Raw genomic sequence first — 6,362 nt, 5'->3', positions numbered from 1 at the left:
CAGCCTACAGAGTCACTAGCGATATTCTACCCTAGATCCGCCAATGGCCCCTGGTCCTAGCATAGATTATTGTTTTCTTATGATGACTGATGGATTAGATGATTCACTTACTTAGACAAATAGATTTGTTGTAAGCTGCTTTGGATAAAGGCGTCTGCTAAATGCCCAAAATGTAAATGTACACCTCATAGAACTGAACAACTGATCTCCAAGATCTTTAGCGTGGATTAGTTGGATCAGGTGTGTCAGGGCTAAGCTGGAACAGAAACCTGCAGTACTGACACCCTCCAGGACCAGGACTGACACCCTGCTGGACCAGGACTGACACCCTGCTGGACCAGTACTGACACCCTGCTGGACCAGGACTGACACCCTGCTGGACCAGGACTGACACCCTGCTGGACCAGTACTGACACCCTCCAGGACCAGGACTGACACCCTGCTGGACCAGGACTGACACCCTGCTGGACCAGGACTGACACCCTGCTGGACCAGGACTGACACCCTGCTGGACCAGGACTGACACTCTGCTGGACCAGTACTGACACCCTGCTGGACCAGGACTGACACCCTCCAGGACCAGGACTGACACCCTGCTGGACCAGGACTGACACCCTGCTGGACCAGGACTGACACCCTGCTGGACCAGGACTGACACCCTCCAGGACCAGGACTGACACCCTGCTGGACCAGTACTGACACCCTGCTGGACCAGGACTGACACCCTCCAGGACCAGGACTGACACCCTGCTGGACCAGGACTGACACCCTCCAGGACCAGTACTGACACCCTGCTGGACCAGGACTGACACCCTGCTGGACCAGGACTGACACCCTGCTGGACCAGTACTGACACCCTGCTGGACCAGGACTGACACCCTGCTGGACCAGTACTGACACCCTGCTGGACCAGGACTGACACCCTCCAGGACCAGGACTGACACCCTGCTGGACCAGGACTGACACCCTCCAGGACCAGGACTGACACCCTGCTGGACCAGGACTGACACCCTCCAGGACCAGTACTGACACCCTGCTGGACCAGGACTGACACCCTGCTGGACCAGGACTGACACCCTGCTGGACCAGTACTGACACCCTGCTGGACCAGGACTGACACCCTGCTGGACCAGTACTGACACCCTGCTGGACCAGGACTGACACCCTGCTGGACCAGTACTGACACCCTGCTGGACCAGGACTGACACCCTCCAGGACCAGGACTGACACCCTGCTGGACCAGGACTGACACCCTCCAGGACCAGGACTGACACCCTGCTGGACCAGGACTGACACCCTCCAGGACCAGTACTGACACCCTCCAGGACCAGTACTGACACCCTCCAGGACCAGGACTGAGGATTGTTGTTGAGAGATCAGAAGTGTGTGATCAGAGAGTATAATCGTTTCATCCTCGTAAGCACGGGGAGATCATGAGGAGCTAAAAAAAAATGAACATGCACATTCTTTACCTGAAAAATAGATGATAAAATAGTATTATTTCATATTCATTCAATAATGAAGACAACTGCAGCAAGTGCTTTATATCACAAATAAAATGGGACCCATTTGGGGTCAGCACACACTCACACTCACACTCACACACACACACACACACACACACACACACACACACACACTCACTCACTCACATACACACACATGCATCCACATCCACATCCACGCACACGCACACGCAGACACACACGCACATGCACACACACACGCACACACACACATCTAAAGAACAATGACAACCAACACTAATACTGGGAACTACCATCTCCCACCTCTTCCTCACATATTCCCAGCAGCCAATAATGGACTTGATCATCTAGTCATCGATATCCCTGTCTGCAACTATGTGGTTTAGCAGATATCATACATAGTCTTTAGAAATGGAACTTAAGAGATGACATGGGCTGTAATCACCATCTAAGAGCTGGCTGTTACCCTCAGCTTCACAAAGGGACCGCTAGTTTAATTGAAGATAATACCTTGTTCTCCTTTTATACTCTCGTCTAAATCATTTGTAAAGATGAAACGCCTTCCAAGAATGATTAGGCTTTTTATACATGGTTGTTATCAGGGTATTAATATATTTTAATAGGAGGCAATGAACAAAGAACATTGAAGGAGCTGTGATAGGAGAGAGTTGGCAACACGAACACACTCACGCACGGACACACACACACACACACACACACACACACACACACACACACACACACACACACACACACACACACACACACACACAATCACCAGGTAGGAGGTCTGCAGTGCTAGATAAAGTGTGGCACCAGGGGGGAAAGAAACCATTACCTTTTACTTTCAAACCATCTCAGTGATTCATCCTTCTGGAAACCTACTGTTCTGCTCACACACACACACACACACACACACACACACACACACACACAGGGAGACAACACACTGCTCCGAAATAGACAGCTCTTGGAATGAACTACAGGGACAAGGAGATGGGAAAGAGAGGAAAGGGAGGGAACAGGAGGAGAGACAGACGGAGAGAGAGAAGGAGAGAACGAGGGATATAAAGCAATAGAAGTCCCTCCACATACTCCTCAAGACAAATCTCCATCCAGTAGAACGATGAAATACAACCGCCATTAAACACAAGCGTTTTTAGTAGGGGTAACCTTGGTAACAGCACTCAAGAAAACAAGTCCTTTACTGCGTTACTGCTCCCAGGAGCCTCAGTATCTGCGTGTGTCCAGACAGGCAGGCGTCCACTGGGGGTCCTTACACACACACACACACACACAGACACAGACACACACACGTACGCGCACACACGCACACACACACACACACACACACACACACACACACACACACACACACACACTTGCAGTGCAGCGTGAGACGGAGTTGTGCATACATTGGATTCTCTCCTCTTCTTTACCCTTGGTTATTGTGTGGACAGTAAGAAACAGCCATTAATCACCCCTCCTAGTTTCAAATCCATCCGTCAGTCACAGCCATGCACTGAGGACGCAACCCAGTGGTCACCTGCGGTACTACAACAACCGAGTTCTACCATAAACAACCGGTAGGCTACAGTACAGGCAAAGTCCTACACATTGTGGGTGTGTGTGTGTGTGTATGTCTGTGTGTGTGTGTGTGTGTGTGTGTGTGTGCGTGTGTGCGTGTGTGCATGTGTGTGCATGTGTGTGTGTGTGTGTGTGTGTGTGTGTGCGTGTGTGTGTATGGAAGGCTCTTCAATGTGGGCTCAAGACATATGCCTCACACACTGTCATTTACACATCAATCATTCCATGTGAGGTGAGCACCTCACACATTATCTTAGTTCACCTCTGAAGGTAACCCACGGACAGCTTGTCACAGATAATAGATTACAGTAATTGATCGGTGACAGACTTATTCACTCACAGGATTGATTAACTATTAGGTTCATGTCATGATGTGGTGCTTAAAGTGCAAGTTTCAGAGAGACTCAAAGAAACCTCACATCCTATTCCCTTTGTTTCCTTAGCCGCTGCCTGTGCCTCTGCACGGCTCCAGAGATCAGCCTAACTATAGGCCCTGATCCCCACCTCCGCCACCTGCTGTCCAGAGACTGTTCTGTTCAGAGACTGTTCTGTCCAGAGACTGTTCTGTTCAATTACTGTTCTGTCCAGAGGCTGTTCAGTCCAGAGACTGTTCTGTTCAGAGACTGTTCTGTTCAATTACTGTTCTGTCCAGAGGCTGTTCTGTCCAGAGACTGTTCTGTTCAATTACTGTTCTGTCCAGAGGCTGTTCTGTCCAGAGACTGTTCTGTCCAGAGACTGTTCTGTCCAGAGACTGTTCTGTCCAGAGACTGTTCTGTTCAGAGACTGTTCTGTCCAGAGACTGTTCTGTTCAGAGACTGTTCTGTTCAGAGACTGTTCTGTCCAGAGACTGTTCTGTCCAGAGGCTGTTCTGTTCAGAGACTGTTCTGTCCAGAGACTGTTCTGTCCAGAGACTGTTCTGTCCAGAGGCTGTTCTGTTCAGAGACTGTTCTGTCCAGAGACTGTTCTGTCCAGAGACTGTTCTGTTCAGAGACTGTTCTGTTCAGAGACTGTTCTGTTCAGAGACTGTTCTGTTCAGAGACTGGCTTGTCTGCTGCGGCTGGGTCACAGTATGTCACAGTGGGTCACAGTATGTCTGCTACAGCCTTCTGCCCAGGCCCTCAACACGCACACACACGCACCCACCCACACACAGACACACACACACACACACACACACGCACATGCACATTGTCTGCCTTATTTTATTTATTTTTTCCAAGTATTTTTATTCAAGTTACACAATACTATATGATTAAACATGTTGATTATAATTTTTACACATTTCTGCCCACCCCCCCACCCAACCCCAAACATTTCCTGCAGGGCCCTTAAGTTACATTAGCATAGTAATAACATAAAAAAAAGAAAAAGAAAATAGATTAAAATAAATGTTCACACTGGACAATAATAATGCCGTTGTAACACAGCTGCAACCAGGTATCTACCAAGACAGTACATACAGGATGTAGATCTACAGAGACAGGTCGTCGCAACATTACATGGACCAACACTAGAGAGGTGACAGGTCAGAAGCCTGCATCCCTCAGGTTGGAACTTCAGGGAGAGTCTTAAGACCATCAAAATATGCCAACACAGAGCCCCATGTAGAATAAAATTTGCTTGTGGAACCTCTAATTGTGTATTTAATTTTTTCTAATTTAAGATATAGCATTAGGTCTCTCAGCCATGCTGAGACTGTGGGCGGTTTCAGTGATTTCCAATCAAGCAGTATTCTCCTCCGAGCCAATAGGGAAGCAAAAGACATGCTATTCTTTTGGATGTTAGTCAGTCGATCGCTCTCTGAAACCCCGAAGATGGCAGTCAAGGCATTCGGTCGTACATCAATACCCAGTGCCTCGGACATAATTTTAAAGAAATTTGACCAATATCCAGTCAGTTGAGGACAGGTCCAAAACATATGGGTAAGGTCTGCTGGGGCATTGTGACACCGATCACAAATATCGTTAAGCTCAGGGAATATTTTGGATAGTCTGTGTTTACTGAAATGGACACGATGAAGTCCAAGCCAGGCACAAGAGGTGCTCCTATTCACTCTGTCTAATGCATTGTTCCATGTTTCATCCGCTATTTGTTGACCAAGTTCTTCCTCCCAGCTTGTTCTAATCTTATGAATTGACTCTCCTTTAAGGGACATTATGATGTCATAGAGTCTCGATATATGACCTTTTTGACTGGTGGGAGTATCGAGGATTGTGTCAAGTACAGATAATGGAGGCATGTTAGGGAAGGACGCGCATTGACTTTGGATGAAATGACGGATCTGGAAATAGCAAAAGAGGTTCGAGTTAGGTAGATGGAATTTATTTGAGAGGTCACGAAAGTTTGCAAATATGCCATCTATGTATAGGTCTCTAAATTTTACAAGGCCCACCTGTTGCCAAAGAGAAAAAGTTACATCTTGCTTCGCTGGAATAAAGAGGTGGTTGTGACATATTGGACTCTGGATTGAAAAGCTTTGAAGTTTGAAATGCGCTCTAAACTGGGACCATATTCGGAGAGTAGAGACAACAACTGCACTGTTGGTGTATTTAGAGGGAGATAATGGCATCTTAGATGTTACCAGGGCGTGAAGACAGGACGAGGAACAAGACTTTGCCTCCATCAGGCACCAGCCCGCATCTGAAGAGTGAGTCCAGTGGACGACTTTCTGTATGTTAGCGGCCCAATAATAGAAAAGAAGGTTTGGAAGAGCTAGGCCCCCCATCTGTCTATGCCTCTGAAGTAGTTATTTGCGGACCCTCTGAGATTTACCACCCCAAATAAAAGATGATATAAGCCTGTCTATAGAATTAAAGAAGGATTTTGGAAGGAACACAGGTAGGCATTGGAATAAATATAAGAATCTGGGTAGGGCATTCATTTTGACCGAATTTACTCTGCCTGCCAAGGACAAGTGAAGAGCATCCCATCTCTGAAGGTCAGATTTAAGTTTGTTTACGAGAGGTTCGAAATTATGTTTGTAGAGGCCTGTGAAGTCACGGGTAATATTAACTCCTACGTATTTAAAACCAACTTTGGATGTTTGAAAGGGCAAGCTACTCTGGGGGATCTGAAGCGCCAAGGCGTTTAACAGGAAGCATTCGCTTTTAGAGAAGTTCAGCTTATGGCCAGAGAAGAGGCCAAAACTGGAGAGTAGCTTTATAATGTCAGGCATAAATTGAGTGGCAGACCTGCATTTGAGTTGATGAGCCAGAAGTCGTCCTGCCTTTTCTCCATGTTCGAATACTAAACCTCGTGAACGAAGTAATAGTCTCTCAGCCTGATCAG

Source organism: Nansenia antarctica (assembly GCF_963989245.1).
Source record: "Nansenia antarctica genome assembly, chromosome: 8".
Taxonomy (NCBI): Eukaryota; Metazoa; Chordata; class Actinopteri; order Argentiniformes; family Microstomatidae; genus Nansenia; species Nansenia antarctica.
The sequence above is the reverse complement of the archived record's forward strand: the minus strand, read 5'-3'. Positions refer to the sequence as shown.